This window comes from Hypanus sabinus, unplaced genomic scaffold (assembly GCF_030144855.1).
Source record: "Hypanus sabinus isolate sHypSab1 unplaced genomic scaffold, sHypSab1.hap1 scaffold_125, whole genome shotgun sequence".
Lineage (NCBI taxonomy): Eukaryota > Metazoa > Chordata > Chondrichthyes > Myliobatiformes > Dasyatidae > Hypanus > Hypanus sabinus.
In genome coordinates, this window is record NW_026779314.1 from 735,478 (window position 1) to 752,514 (window position 17,037).

General features: G+C 44.3%; 1 protein-coding gene across 2 annotated transcripts in view; it reads right to left on the reverse strand.

The window, feature by feature from the left end:
* LOC132386672 (NACHT, LRR and PYD domains-containing protein 3-like) overlaps window positions 1-16,423 on the reverse strand; it is a 43,492-nt gene extending 27,069 nt beyond the window's left edge. For both annotated transcript variants that reach the window (XM_059959011.1, XM_059959010.1), the window contains exons 1-2: window positions 16,373-16,423; window positions 12,850-13,076 (exon numbers count right to left, since the gene is read on the reverse strand). The gene's annotated coding sequence lies outside the window, so the exon portion shown is untranslated. The remainder of the gene's footprint in view (window positions 1-12,849; window positions 13,077-16,372) is intronic.
* Window positions 16,424-17,037: the final 614 nt, after the last annotated feature.

The following is a 17,037-nucleotide window of genomic DNA, read 5'->3' on the forward strand; positions in this document are numbered from 1 at the left end:
GCAGTATCTATGGGAAAGAATAAACAGTACACATTTTGGGCCACGAGTCTTTTTCATTACTGAGGAGGAGGGGGAAGTGATCTGAATAAAAAGGTGGGGAAGTAGAAAGAGTGGAGGTGGAAGGTGATAGCTGAAGTCAAGTGATGGGCTGTTCAGGAGCTGGAGATGAAAGAATCGGTGCGTTGTCAATGGGAGAAAGAGAAAGGGGGCACAGGAGGAAGTATTAGGCTGGTGAGCAGAAATGAAAGCTCTGGGTGGGGAGTGTGGAACAGAGAAGTGGGCGGGGGGTATTTGTTTACTGGAAGGAAAATTCAATATTCATACAATAAGGTTGGAGAGCAGGTTTTGCTCCTCCACCCTGAGGGTGGGTTTATCTTGGCACAAGAGGAGGCCATTGATCGAGAATGGGAATGGGAATCGTCAGAATGGGAATGTCTGGCCACTGCAAAGTCCCCCCCCTTGTGGCAGATGATACAGAAATGCTTGACAAAACGGTCTCAGAATTTAGGGCGGGTCTCACCAATGTAAAGGAGGCCCCATCGGGAGCACACGACCCCAGCAGATTCGCAGGTGCAGTGTTCCTGGACGGAATGTTTTACGTCTTAATGGAGATGAGGGAGGAGGTGTATGGGTAGGTGTAGCATTTACGCCACTTGTACAGATAAGTGCCTGGAGGGATATTAGTGAGGAGGGATGAAATAAACAGGGAATTATGGAGGGAGTGATCCCTGTTGAAAGAAGAGGATGACAAACGTAAAATATGTATAGTTGTAAGATCTCTTTGGCAATGGTGCAAGTTGCAGAGGCTAATGGGATGGTAGGAAAGGACAAGAGGAACTCTATCAATATTACGGTGGTAGGAAGTTGGGTGAGCTCGGACGTATGGTAAATGTGAGCATCAATAGCGGAGGGAGGACAGCCACATCCTGGGAACAGATGCAGCGGAAGCAAAGAAACTGAGAAAAGGGTAGAGCATTTTACAAGTGATAGGTTGGGAAGAGGTATGGTCGAGATTACCAAGGGTATCAGTAGGTTTGTAAAAGACACAAAGTACACTTTGAGCAGCATCAGATGCTGCCCGACCTGCTGAGCTCCTCCAGCTTGTTTGTACGTGTTGGTTTATAAAAGAAGTCGGTTGACAACCTGTCTCTGGAGATGAGGACAGAGAGAGATCTGGAAAGGACTCGAGGTTAGAATCAAACTTTCTAACCGTACCATGCTCATTCATATAAAAGCCAAAAGCATGAATAATGAATTACAGAAGTCTCGATAACTTCATGCGCGTCCCACTCGTCACAGGCCTCCATTCGCTACATCCATCTTCACTCATCTCCCTCTGCTTCTTGTCATTGAGCCCGAAGTGAATCCACTTCACATGCTTCCCGTGAATCCCATGTGACCGAGCTTTCCAGATCAGCTACAATGCAGGATCTTGTTAGAGGCTTTACCAACATCCATATGGACAGCATCACTGCACAACCTCATCTATCTCCATAGTTATCTCTTCAAAAATCTCCAGAATCCTTGACAGATATGATGTCCCACTGGGTGGTGAAGACGGAAATTTCTCCATAACCAATGTTGAACCACCGAGACTTCAGCCTTACTGCAGACAGAAAAAAATCCAATCCCTGCTGTAAAATTACCAGCCTGGATTGAAGCCCGTAAACTGTCAGTTCTATATTCTGAGAGACTCCATTTATATTATCAGCCACACACAGACAACTTGTTGCCGGCTATCTGCCGTTGTGTTCCTGCCATTTTCGATACACAGACCGAGGTGGGACGGGAACCTAACCTAAGGGTCTTCTGCCTGTGCTGTTGCTCAGGATGGTTCACCGGTCTGTAGATTGTGAGAGGATGCGGATACACTTCAGCTTGTCTCCAGCAGCTAAACTGAGCACATTTGATCACTATCTTCTTGCTGTGTGTGATCTTGCACAGCACAGTTGGCTGTGCTGTTTCCCTCAGGGTAGCAGAAACTCAATGTAAAATTAAAAAAATAGAAAATGCTGGGAACGCAGTACATCAGGGTACATCCGTGAAGGAGAAATGGTGAAGACACAGTTACAGATCTCGGGCTATCCAAGATGCTGCAGATCTGCTGTAAGTTTCCAGAATTCTCTCTTTTCTACATTAAATTACCTGTAAGAGCAGTTTTTGTTTATTTTTAATGGACAGATATTAACTGATTAGAGGTTCGCGGATGTTGTTCCCTTATTCAAGAAAGTGAATTGAGAGTGCCCAGGAAATTATACACCAACAATATTTACTTCACTGGTTGGGAAGTTGATCGGGAAGATCCTGATTTATGAGCAGTTGTGGAAGTGTAATATGATTAGGAATAGTCGGCATGGGTTTGTCAAAGGAAGATCGTGACTTACATGTAGTGTATATGGATTTTAGCAACGCATTTGATAAGGTACCCCATGCAAGGCTTATTGAGAAATTAAGGAGGCATGGAATCCAAGGAGACCTTGTGTTGTGTATCCAGAATTGGCTTATCCACAGAAGGCAAACAGTGGTTGTAGACGGGTAATATTCTGCATGCAAGTCGAAGATTAATGCTGCGACTCAGTGATCTGTTCTGGGACCTCTTCTCTTAGCAATTTTTAGAAATGGCCTGGATGAGGAAGTGGAGGGATAGGTTAGTAAATTTGCTAATGACGCCTAGGTTGGAGGTATTGTGGATACTGTGGAGGATCTGTCAGAGGTTACAGCGGGACATCGATAGGATGCAAAGCTGGGCTGAGAAGTGACAGATGCAGTTCAGCCCAGATAAGTGTTAGGTAGTTCATTTTGCTAGGTCAAATATGATGGTAGAATATAGTATTAATGGTCAGACTCTTGGCAGTGTGGAGCATCACAGTGATCCTGGGGTCCGAGTACATAAGACACTCAAAGCTGCTGCGTAGGTTGGCTCTGTGGTTCGGAAGGCTTACGGTGCATTGGCCTTCATTAACCATGGGATTGAGTTTAAGAGCCGAGCGCTAACGTTACAGCTATATAGGCCCCTGGTTAGATCCATCACAGTACCATTGAGTACTGGGCTCAGTTCTGGTCACCTCACTAACCGAAGGATGTGAAAACTATAGAAAGGGTGCAGAGGGGATATACAAGGGTGTTACCTGGATTGGGGAGTAAGCCTTCTGAGTATAGGTTGAGTGAACTTGGTCATTTCTCCTTGGAGAGATGGAAGAGGAGAGGTGACCTGATAGAGGGGTATAAAAAGTTTTGAAGCAATGATCTTATGGATAAGCAGTAGCTTTTTCTCAGGGCTGAAATGGCTAACACGAGAGGGCACAGATTTAAGGTGCTTGGAATTAGGTGCCGAGGTGATGCAAGGGCTATGTTTTTTTCCTTTTACACAGAAGTGGTGCGTACGTGGAATGGGCTGCCGGCGACAGTGGTGGAGGCGGATAGAATAGGGTATTTCTTAGAAAAATAACGGGGAATGGGTAACCAGAGGGAATTTCTGAAGGAAGTACATGTTTCGGACAGCAGGGTTGGCGGAAGGGTTTGCAGGTTTTCTTTGTTCATTCGACACAGCCAATGCTCACAACATCCTGTCCTCCCACTATTACTCTGTTGCATTTGCTCCCGAGGTTACTGACTTTACGCTGACAGGAAGTGAACATGGAACGATAAAATTGTGCAACACTTCTTGCAGTTCTCGTGGTTTGTTACCGTGGAAACTGAGGAAGTGGCTCAACAAAAGTAACTGAAAAAGGAAATAAAAAACTCAACATCATAAACTATGAGATACATTGTGACAGAGGTTAACACTGCAGCCATTCTGAAATGATGAATCTAAAATTGTAAAGGCTGCTTTTAGCCATGCCTCATGCTGTATTGAATTAATCGTATAGTAGTTCTGGCTAACAAAACATGATTCCTACTCTATCGATCAATAATATATTGCCATTTTTATACCAAATGACAGCCTCAACCACCATCTGTTGCAACAAACTCCACAGGCCGACCACTCTTTTGCTGATGCAGTTTCACTCATCTCAGGTTTAAAGGGAAATTTCTTCATTCTGAGGCTCTCCTCTCAGATAACAGACTCTCCGTCTGAAGGAATCATCCTCTCCATGTCCACTGTTTCCAGGCTGTTCAGCATTCAGTAGGTTTAAATAAGATCCCGTCCACCTCTACAGTTCTGAACTCCATAGAGTGCAGGCCCAGAGTCACCAAATGCTTGTCAGACCTAAACCCTCTCATTCCTGAGATTACTCTTGTGAACTATGAGAGCAACAGTTGTACTGAACACATTTCCTGGAATAAAAAAGAACTCCAGAAGCAAACATCTGAGCTTAGGAAATAAATACTGGCTCAACACTTTATAAACCTGCTCAGCTTGATCCCGGGTCCATTGCACTTGCATCTAAAACTGGTGTATCCCAGGACTCTGTGATATCCCAGGCCAACAATTCTGTGCCGAAACTCTACTTCCTTTAGAAATTACTTAGGGTTACCCATAGCCGTCTATTTGTCTAAGGTCCATGTCCCTATCCAAGAGTCTCTTCGAAGACCCTATCGTATCTGCCTCCACCACCATCGCTGGCAGCCCTTTCCATGCACTCACCACTCTCTGCATAAAAAACTTACCCTTGACATCTCCTGTGTACCCACTTCCCAGCACTTTAAAACTGTGCCCTCTCATGTTAGCCATTTCAGCCCTGGGAAAAATCGTCTGACTCTCCACACAATCAATGTCTCTCATCATCTTATAAACCTCTCATCCTCTGGTGCTCCAAAGAGAAAAGGTCGAGTTCGCTTAACAAATTCCCATAAGGCATTCTCCCGAGTCCAGGCAACATCCTTGTAAGTCTCCTCTGCACCCTTTCTATGGTTTCCACGTCCTTCCTGCAGTGAGGTAACCAAAACTGAACACAGTACTCCAGGTGAGGTCTGACTGTCCTATATCGCTGCAACGCTACCTCTCAGCACCGAAACTCAATCCCACAGTTGTTGAAGGCTAATGCACAGTATGATCGCTTAACCACAGAGTAAAGCTTTGAGCATCTGTGTAGCAGCTTTAAGTGTCCTATGGACTCGGACACGAAGATCCCTCTGTTCTTCCACTCTGCCAAGAGTCTTACCATTAATTCTATATTCTGCTATCATATTTGAACTACCGAAATAACCTCTCACACTTATCTGGGTTGAACTCCATCTGCCACCTCTCAGCCCGGATTAGCATCCTATCTATGTCCCACTGTAACGTCTGAGGACCCTCCACACTATCCACAACACCCCCAACATTTGTGTCATCAGCAAATATACCAACCTATCACTCCCCTCCACTTTCTCATCCACATCGTTTATAAAAATCATGAAGGGAAAGGGTCTCAGAACAGATCACTGAGACACACAGCTGGTCACTGACCTTCGTGCAAAATATGACCCGTCTACAACCACTCTTTGCCTTTTCTGGGCAAGCTAATTCTTGGATCTACAAATCAATATCCCCTTGGATCCCATGTCTCCTTACTTTCTCAACAATCTTTGCATGAGATACGTTATCAAAAGCCTTGCTGAAATCCACACACACTACATCGACTGCTCTGCCTAAATCAATGTGTTTTGTCACATTGTGAAACAATTCATTTGGGCTCGTAAAACGCGACTTGCTTTTGACAAAGCCATGTTGACTATTCATAATCATATTATGCCTCGCCAAATGTTTATAAATCCTGCCTCTCAGGATGTTTTTAATCAACTTACCAATCACTGGTCTATATTTTCCTGGGCTATTTCTACTTCCTTTCTTGAATAAGGGAACGACATCCGCAACACTCCCATCCTCAGGAAACTCTTCCGTCCCCACTGATCATACAAGTTTCATCGCCAGAGGCTCCGCAATCACCTTCCTCGCCTCCCACAGTAGCCTTGGTACATCTCGTCCGATCCCGATGTTTTATCCAACTTGGTGCTTCCCTAAAGTTCCAGCAGATCTTCTATCTTAATAGCCACAGTTGAAGTCAGAAGTTTATATACACCTTAGCCAAATACATTTAAACTCAGTTTTTCACAATTCCTGACAACTAAAAAAGCTGGTGTGAGCAAGGAGACCTACAAACCTGACTCAGTTACATAAGTTCTGTCTGGAGGAATGGAACAAAATTCCAGCAACGTACTGTGAGAAGCTTGTGGAAGGCTACCCAAAACATTTGACCCAAGTTAACAATTTAAATGCAATGTTACCAAATACTAACAAAGTGTTTGTAAACTTCTGACCCATTGGGAAAGTGATGAAAGAAATAAAAGCTGAAATAAATCATTCTCTCTATTATTATTCTGACATTTCACATTCTTAAAATAAAGTAGTGATCCTCGCTGACCTAAGACAGGGAATGTTTTCTAGGATTAAATGACAGGATTTTTGAAATACTGAGTTTAAATGGATTTGACTAATGTGTATGTAAACTTATGACTTCAACTGTAATTTTAAAGTAAGGAAATGTTTAGTACAGCATTGTGGGCCTAAGGGCCTGTATTGTGCTGTAGGTTTTCTATGTCTAATACTATAACACCTTCAGTTCTATATTCACCAATGTCGATTATTTTCCAAATTTTTTATTGCAAATCACCCTGTTGACTGCAAATTTGATCTGTATGTGTAGTTAGCGGTTATGGGTGGACGTGTGGGTGGGTGTAGGGTGAGTGGTGGGAAGGATGTGGGTCCGCAGACGGTGGGGACTACACCTAAACTTGCTCTTAACTTGCTCTTAACATTGCCCCAGGGTCTGGGGACAGCTGTTAGCAGCATGGACGGCGAGTGTAGAATGGAAAGTGCAGCTTCGAAGAATGAACGACAGCGGCGATATTTCATTAGAAGTCTGATGAGATTTGAAATGTCACCAAAGACTTGCAGATTTCTATATATGTATTGTGCACAGCATTCTACATGGCTGCATTATCTTCTACTATGGTTGGTGACTACATGGTAGGAGTGACTGCACCTGCTGGATAAAGACTGCAGAAAGCTGAGAATTCTGTCAGCTCCATCATGGGCAGCAGCCTTTGTAGCAGCCAGGACATCTACATGTAGTGATGACTCAAAAAGGTGGCATCAATCATTAAAGACCACATTAGCAGAATATGCCCTCTCCCATTTGATACCATCAGGAAGGAGGCACAGGAGTTTGAAGTTACACATCCAACGATCCAGGAACAGCTCTGTTCCTTCTGCCATCCGATTTCTGTATGGACATGGAAACCATAAACCTACCTCATTAAGTTCATTTTTCACAATGCTTATTACATTTAAATTTTAGTAATATATGCTTACTGTAATACAGTTTTTTTTCTTGGTTATTATGTTTTTCATTACGGTGCTGCCGCAAAGTCAACAATATTTATGACATTTTTTCTGTAATATGACACCTAGTACACTGGCTCTTCAGGATGACTTTTGATTTTGTCCATCGTGCGAAGAGCCACTTCCTGTGTTTTTCTTTGTGTTCCCCAATAAGAAACTGCGTAGATAGGCAGACAAAGATCAATCCCCATCCCCGGACCCAATAACAGCTGTCGTGGTGCAGTAATGCCACGGTTATGCTCGTCAGTGATGGGGACCACCTCTTTTGTTGCACTTTCCACGGAGCCGGACTTTGGGCACTGCCGACTTGTGTCTCTGCTCACAGGGACATCCGAGCCTTTTGGAAACAGTCTCGATCGCAGTGCACTCAGAGGACACTTGCGGTTTGGACGGTGCTCCAGCAGCCCCAGGGTCATCAGCTCCCGGACTCCGACACTGGGCATTGTGCAGCAGCAATTTCTTCCCCCATTCCATAACTTTCATGGATAGTTTCTCCCCAGAGCAGTGAAAGTAAAACATTCCTTGCTGGTCTACTTCTTTTCCAAATATTTTTCCATATAATTTAAGATGTTAGCAACCTGCTCGCAGATCAGACGGAGAAGCTCCGGAGATTACCCTCACAGCAACTTCCAAGAGCAACTGGGACATAAACAAGCTGAATTCATCGAACTACATCCCTTACCCACATCCCGGGAATTCCTTGACCACTGGCAGTGCCCAGCCTCTAGCCAGTGCCCCAGTGCTTAAACACCCACACTGAGAGGAATGCTGTCCGATCTCAGGTGTGGGGCTTTATAATGGACTCTTCCCCTTTAGTGCCCATGGACCAGAGGTATCCAACTAAGCTGAGGGACCTCCCGCACCCAACAGCATACAGGCATTCACAATATTTCACAGAAATTCTTCTTTGTTACACAGAAAGAAGCACACGCAAACAACGTTTTTCCTGGTAGGTTTGTCATAGACAGCTTAATAGGTAATGTTCCAGAGTCTATAACTTTGTGATAGCTTTTGCAATTGCTCATCTGCCAATATGAAGATGCACACCTACAAATGCTATTTACCTTTGTCCGATCGACACTGTTTCCATAACAACCACAAAATGCTGGAGCAAATTAGGAAGTTAGGCAGTATCTATGGAGAGGAATAAACATTCGATGTTTCGCGTCGAGATATTCTTCTCCATAGACGGTGTCTGACCTTTTGGGTTTTTCCAACAAATAGTTCTGCCGCCTCTCTTGCATTTACTATTCCCATTGTCAGATTTAAAAATCACACACATTCTGCATTACTGCTACATCTGTATCAACAATGAAGAATATTCGGGTTTCTCACTTAACATCTTCGCTGCCTCTTGTCCTTTGACCTGCTGTAATAATGAGCACCCAACCCGGTCACCTTTCAGCCATATCTCTGTAACCACTATCACGCCGGACTCGAAGAGGATGCTTTCAGAATAGTAAAGTAAACTATTAAGGCTACCATTTGCCTAGGTAAGACCTCATTAAATTGATTAGAATCTTGCAGTAGTCACAGCTTTTCTAGTAAACATACCGGGAAAAAATTTGCCTCTCGCCCACCAAGTTTTCTGCCCTAAACAGTGAAATCATGGCTTTCGTTCCACTATGCCGTTTGCCGCTTTCAGTAACTGGTCACCCAACCATTTGTGATGTATCGAAGCCATGAACAGAATCAAACTCTTTGCTTCAACAAGACTTTCAGGAGATCAGCCCAGAAAAACCCACAATAAACACAGTCTCAAAGAGAAAACAACATACGTTCATCTGAAACAGTAAATTTCTAAAAGGGAACTCATGTTGCCAAAACAGCTCTTTACACGCTTGCTTTGCAATTGTAACACTGGGTTAGAGAAATGTTCCTAATCTCAACCATCTTTTGCAGACTCTCTAGAGTTCATTCTTTTCGTAGCATGATTTCCCTGCTAACATTGATTTACAATCGCGCCCACTTCGCATCACTTCTATCTTTATATCAACATTGAAAACACTCGGAAACCTCACTTAACGTCAATGTCGCCTCTTTGCTTTTGAGCTGCTGTTCTTTCAGAGCATTCGTGTGATCTGCAACAATGACCACCCAGACCCAGGCATTTTACAGCTATATCTCCATAATGCTAGGAGCATTGTAAGAAAGGTGGATGAGCTTAGAGCATGGATGGATACCTGGAAATATGATGTAGTAGCTATGAGTGAAACATGGTTGCAGGAGGGCTGTGATTGGCAACTAAATATTCCTGGATTTCATTGCTTCAGATGTGATAGAATCGGAGGGACAAGAGGAGGAGACGTTGCATTACTTGTCCGAGAAAATATTACAGCAGTTCTATCTGGCAGGATAGATTAGAGGGCTCGTCTAGTGAGACTATTTGGGTGGAATTGAGGAATGGGAAAGGTGTAGTAACACTTATAGAGGTGTATTATAGACCACCTAATGAGGAGCGAGAAATGAAGGAGCAAATTAGTAACGAGACAGCAAATATTTGTCGTAAGCACAGGGTTGTGATTATGGAAGATTTTAATTTTCCACACATGGAAACCTATAATGTAAAAGGGCTGGATGGTTTGAAGTTGGTAAAATGTGTGCAGGATAGTTTTAGATAGCAATAGATAGAGGTAACAACTGGAGAATGGGCCGTGTTGGATCTCTTGTTAGGGAATGAGATAGATCAGGTGATGGGGGTACGTGCTGGGGAGCACTTCGGGTCCAGTGATCACAATACCATTAGTTTCAATATAATTATGGAGAAGGATAGGACTGGACACAGTGTTGAGATTTTTGATTGGAGAAAGGCTAATTTTGAGGAGATGTGAAAGGATTTAAAAGGAGTGGATTGGGACAATTTGCTTTATGGGAAGGATGTAATAGAAAAATGGAGGTAATTTAAAGGAGAAATTTTAAGAGTACAGAATCTTTATGTTTCTGTTAGATTGAAAGGAAAGGTTAAAAGTTTGAGAGAGCCATCGTTTTCAAGGGATATTGAAAACTTCGTTCGGATAAAGAGGGATATCTACAATAAATATAGACAGCACCAAGTAAATGAGGTGCTCGAGGAATATAAAGAACGTAAAAAGAATCTGAAGAAAGAAATTAGGAAATCTAAAAGAAGATACGAAGTTGTTTTGGTAAGGAAGGTGAAAATGAATCCAAAGGGTTTCCATAGTTAAATTAATAGCAAAAGGATAGTGAGGGATAGTGAGGTCCCTCAGAGAATCAGAGTGGACCATTATGTCTGGAGCCAAAAAGAGAGGGGGGAGATTTTGAACAATTTCTTTTCTTCAGTATTCACTAAGGAGAAGGATATTGAATTGTGTAAGGTAAGGGAAACAAGTAGGGAAGTTATGGAAAAAAAGATGATTGCAGAAGAGGAAGTACTGGCACTTTTATGGAATATAAAAGTGGATAAGTCTCCAGGCTCTGACTGGATTTTCCCTAGGACCTTGAAGGAAGTTAGTGTAGAAACAGCAGGGGCGGTGACAGAAATATTTCAAATGTCATTAGAAACAGGGATGGTGCCGGAGTATTGACATATCGCTCATGTGGTTCTATTGTTTAAAAATGGTTCTAAGAGTAAACCTTGCAATTATCAACCTGCAGGTTTGATGTCAGTGGTGGGTAAATTAATGGAAAGTATACTTAGAGATGATATATATAATTATCTGGATAGACAGGGTCTGATTAGGAACAGTCAACATGGATTTGTGCGTGTCAGGTCATGTTTGACAAATCATTGAATGTTTTAAGACGTTACTAGGACAGTTGACGAAGGTAAAGCAGTGAATGTTGTCTATATGAACTTCAGTAAGGCCTTTGACAAATGGAAGTTTAGTTAGGAAGGATGAATCGTTAAGAGATAATATGGAAATAGTAGAATGGATTCAACAGTGGCTGGATGGGAGATGCCAGACAGTAGTGTTGGATAACTGTTTGTCAGGTTGGAGGCCGGTGACTAGCGGTGTGCCTCAGGGAACTGTACTGGGTCCAATGTTGTTTGTCATATACATTAATGATCTGGATGATGGGCTGGTAAATTGGATTAGTTAGTATGCAGATGATACTAAGATAGGTGGCGTTGTGGATAATAAAGTAGGTTTTTAAAGCTTGCAGAGAGATTTAGGCCAGTTAGAAGAGTGGGCTGAAAGATGGCAGATGGAGTTTAATGCTGTTAAGTGTGAGTTGCTACATTTCGGTAGGGCTAATCAAAATAGGACATACATGTTAAATGGTACGGCATTGAGGAATGCAGTAGAACAGAGTGATCTAGTAATAATGGTGCATAGTTCCCTGAAGGTAGAATTTCATGTGGATTTGGTGGTGAAGAAAGCTTATGCTGTGCTGGCCTTTATAAATCAGAGCATTGAGTTGAGGAGCTGGGATGTAATGTTAAAATTGTACAAGGCATTGGTGAGGCCAAATTTAGGAGTATTCTGAACAGTTCTGTTCACCAAATTGCAGAAAATATGTCAACAAAATAAAGAGAGTACAGAGGAGATTTACTAGAATGTTACCTGGGTTTCAGCACCTAAGTTACAGAGAAAGGTTGAACAAGTTAGGTCTTTATTCTTCGGAGTGCAGAAGATTGAGAGGGGACTTGATAGAGGTATTTAAAATTATGAGGGATATATAGAGTTGACATGGATAGGCTTTTTCCATTGAGTGTATGGGAGATTCAAACAAGAGGACGCGAGTTGAGAGTTAGACGGCAAAAGTTTAGGGGTAACACAAGGGGGAGTTTCTTTACCCAGAGAGTGGTAGCTGTGTAGAACGATTTTCCAGTAGAAGTGGTAGAGTCACGTTCGATATTGTCATTTAAAGTAAAATTGGACAAGTATATGGACAGAAAAGGAATGGAGGGATATGGGCTGAGTGCAGGTCGTGGGACGAGGTGAGATTAAGCGTTCGGCACAGACTAAAAGGGCCGAGATGGCCTGTTTCCGTGCTGTAACTGATATATGTATATATGGTTATAATGTCCGTTTTTGGTTCAGCGACGGGTAACTAACGTGTGTGATGTTCCGTAATTTTTAATTTGCTTCACAGCAACTCTGGAGCTCAGACATTTACCGTAAATATACCATGCAGAAATCGGCCACTCCGCAATGCCACCTGTCTCTTTCTGTAACCGTTCACCCCCCGACTTTTCCCACCACCGCCCACACACCCTCTGTATACTGTGTGCTGTGACTTTGAACAGAATCAAAATCTATGTTTATACAGGATGTCGAGCATATTAGTTCGAACCACCCAGAAAAAACAGTCTCAAAGAAAAACAACACACATTCAACTGAAATTACAAGTTTTGCAACGTGTTGTCTGAACAGTTTTTTTGTACACTTGTTTTTAAATCGTAACCCCTTGTTTCAGAACTGTTTTTAAATTTGACATAATCTGTGGAAGGGGATTAAAATGAAGCGAACGAGTCATTGATTACTGATCCAAAACACAGATATGGATCGATTTGAAATAAAGAACGGGAATCAAAATCGAAGCTGAATGATTCTCACCTTAGTTTACCAAGAATGTACAGTCTCCGTGTGGATATGTTTTCAAGTCGTTTTCTTCCAAATTCATCTCAGACAGTCAGACGAAGATTAGTTACCAGAAGCTGGGGAAGGGCCGGGTTGCTGTTCTGTGAGACTCACAGCGCAGTTTTCTGTGCGCAAGCTGCTGTCTGTCCACAGTGCGGATTCCAACATGCAGACATTCCTCAGAGCGGGGTGCGGCTTCACGGCTGGAAGCAAACAAACCCATTGGACATTCCGCCCTCACATACAAATGTGAACAAAGCTAATTTAATACAGTATTTAAACATTTTTGTTAACGAAGAAAACTGTCAAAGCAGGATGTTATAGGAAAAAAAATGTTCCCCAGTGTCTGCAGTCTGAAGGTTAACTTGTTAAAATTGCATTCAGGCTTTGTGAATTTCCAGTATTTTAATTTACCTCGACATCCGATCATCTGTGGCTTTAGTATTATTATTTAAATTTAATTGTATAAGCCGATCTGCGGCATTCTGAACTGAGACAATCCGAACAGTAAAAGTTCACGGATCTCTGTAATTTCAGAAATAATATAAATAACGCAAGGATCCAAAACCCGGATCCTGTACGTTATTATTCCAACCATCGTGGAGAGAGGAGAATACAGACACCAGGAATTGTGTGTGGTAATATTCCCGGTGTCGATACAGAGATCCAACACCGTGCGCGGTAATGCTCTTGGCGTGGAGACAGAGATCGGGAACCGTGCCTGGCAAAATTCCCGGTTTGGGATATGGAAACCGGGAACTGTGCCTTGTAATAACATACTGTGTGCTGTGTAGACACCCAGAACCAGGAACAATCAATCACCTGCCGTGGGGACACGGAAACATAATTCTCCCTCCCCCACCACCCTCAGGAAGGTGTGCCGAAGTTCCTTCAGTCCGGTCACATCCACCGTCTCCGCCAGCAGATGAGCATTAAAAGTTTAAAAAAGTCGTCAACATCCACACCCTGGACTTTATTTGTAACTAATTAATCCGTCGGCGTTCTCGTCAAATTTCCTAAACGCAGCCCTGAGTTCTGTCAAACGAGGAATTTAGGCGTTCCCACCAACTTACAGGATCCCAGCCCCTTTGGGATACTGGAAGAGTTCCATTGGGAAGCAGACGGTGGGAGTGAATGGGAAGAGCTGAGTCCCGTTGAAAGTGCAGAAGATGAGAGTGAAGGGAAGGGTTGGGGCCCACTGAGGTTTGGGACGAGGGAGTAAATGGGAAACGGTATGGACGGTGGGATTGAATGGGAAGGGGTGAGTTCCATTGGGAGTGCGGACGGCAGGGATGAAGGGAAAGGGTGGAGTATAATAGGGAGCGCAGCCCGTGCGATTCGACGGGATGAACTCCTGTTGGTAGGCTGGATGCTGGGACATGCCAAGAAAAGTTGGGGTCTCGTGTTTGCAAAATTGTCCTCATCTTCGATTTCTTCCTAGGCTACCTCCCAACCCTAGAAATCAAATGTGATTGTTATTCGCTAGGGTTCTAATATCCACCTATATTTCCCTGACCGTATTCACATACCCTCGTTGAGAGGTATACACCCCTTTCAACTCCCGCGGGTGAGGAACCCTAGACTGAGGTCCTTCCTCACCGGGCTCTTGCGGTGGCTGCACCAAGTTTGAGTGTGTCCCTCAGCACGTACTCCTGCAGCCGGGAATGTGCCAGTCAGCAGCATTCTCACACGTGCCGGTAGACCATCGTTTCGGGCCGACCAAAGTGCGTCTTTCACCGAACTGATGATCTGCCAACAGCACTGAATGCTGGTGTCCGTTTTCGACCCCGGGAACAGCCCGTAGATCAGACAGTCCTTTGTTACTTAGTTGCTGGGGATGAATCTTGACACTGTCCCTTCCATCCTCCTCCACACCTGCTCTGTGAACTCACAGTGTGCAATGTGGTGGGTCACCAACTCCTCCTCACGGCAGCCCTCCCCTGGGCAGCAGGGTGTGGAGACGACGTTCCGGGCATACAGGAGGGATCTGACTGGGAGGGCCCCTCCCGCCATCAGCCAGGCGGGGTCTTGGTGCCTGTTGGTGAGGTCTGGCAATGAGGCATTTTGCCAGATGAACTGGGAACCACCCCACTGTGTCCATCACGTCCTTCTCCTGCAGGACCAGCAGGACGTTACGTGCCGACCACTGTCTGATCGCCCTGTGGTCAAAGGCGTTGACCTGGAAGAACTTCTCCATGAAGGACAGGAAGCGCGGCAACGACCAACTGACTGTGGCGTTGCGGGGTAATGGGATCAGGCCCGCCCTTTGTAGCCAGGGTGACTAGTACCTGGACACTTATTAGTAGTTAGTGCCCAGGTATCTGGGATCCACACATAACCTGATGCAGCCACACACGAAGCAGGATGAGGGTGACATTGGGAATGTTTTTGCCCCCATTGTCCAGAAAATTCTGCATGGCTGCCCGCCTGATCTGCTCCATCCTTGATCCCCAAACAAATCTGAAGACATCTCGAGTGACTTCCGAGCTTTAGGAGCGGGGGATGGGGCACACTTGCGCCAAGTATAGCAGCCCTGAGAGCACCTCACACCTGATGACCAGGTTCTTGCCCATTGTCGAAAAGGAGCGCCTTCCACACAGTCCCACAGAAACCGGCATAATCACCGGCCTGATGAGCCTATATGGCTCGGGACAGACTTTAACTTTTTAACTAACTAACCAATAGTACACTGGGTACGGATGGTGATGGTAAAGAGAGGTTTCATGTCGCTGCGGAGTTCCACACACTACAACAGGGGAATAATGTAACCTGCCCTTTGAAAAGGATTCACGCTGTCGTCAAGTGTCATGAAAACACTTGTGGGTTCAGTACAAATGAGAATTGTTTATTGTCTATTCTGTCTGTGAATAATTAAGTCCTTTTTGCCATATGCATTGGTGGGACATGCATATTGCATATCAAAAGCAGGCTCGAGTCTTCCAAGGGCTGGAAACGGTGTACTCTGAAGTAAATTTTACGTGTGTCTGTATATAATGTGACCGTTCACACCTGGGTGTCCATGTGTAGTCAAACAGAATGAGTGAAGGATAGTGAATCTGAGATTAACGTCCTTGTATGAAGAGGAGGGAGACGTTGGCCAGACGGAACTACAAGAGTAAACCCTACATCAGACTGCTTTTTTGACGATTACAGCTTCACGTTCAACACAAACATTCACTCAGTTCTAATCGACAAGCTGCAAAAACCTGATCTCTTGTTCCTCTCTCTGAAACTGGATGATTGACTTCCTCACTGGGAGACCACTGTTCGTGCCGATTGGAAATAGCTTCTCCTCCTACCGGACGGTCCACACAGATCTGTCGGATCTGTGCCTCATTGCCTTGCCGAAACGGCCCAAGGCAGAAACTCCTACAAGTGGAACTGCGCCCGGAAAGTACAATTTCTCCGTTTTAAAGTGCTCTTTCCGTTCGGTGAATTGAACTGGGGACACTGCCCGATATCAGACCAGCAACACTCCGCGACAGGCGCAAATACTCACCGGTGAGCCGGGAGCCTCTCTCGACGGGTGAAAATTTTCCCCAAACTCCGGACGGAAGGAAACTCCGCCCACCGGCGATAAGCGCATGCGCAGCATGAAACCTGCGATAATCTGCTTCTCGGCGCAACAGATGCGGTTTCACTGGCTCTTCACTCAACCGTGGAGCATCTGGACAGCAAAGGTACAAACATCAGGATGCTCTTTATCGACGGCAGCTCAGCATTCAATGCTACCATCCCCTCAAACCTAATCAATAGACAATAGGTGCGGGAGTAGGCCATTCGGCTCTTCTAGCCAGCACCGCCATTCACTGCGATCATGGCTGATCATACACAATCAGTACCCCGTTCCTGCCCTCTCCCCATATCCCTTGATCCCGCTATCTATAAGAGCTCTATCTAACTCTCTCTTGAATGCCTCCAGAGACTTGTACTCCACAATACGTTTCAAACTTGGTCTCAATATCCCCTTCAGCAACTGGACACTCCGGCTGTTGCGTTGCAGACGCCAGTCAGTTTTATATCGATTGTTATTGCTATTAGTTAATCATTGCACGATTTCAGTTATCGAAAAGTAACTGATCATGTAGGGGTCCTTTAGAACATATGTTCTGAGATGGTTTCAGTAGTGAGAGAGACATTTTAAAATTAAGGGGCAAATCAGTT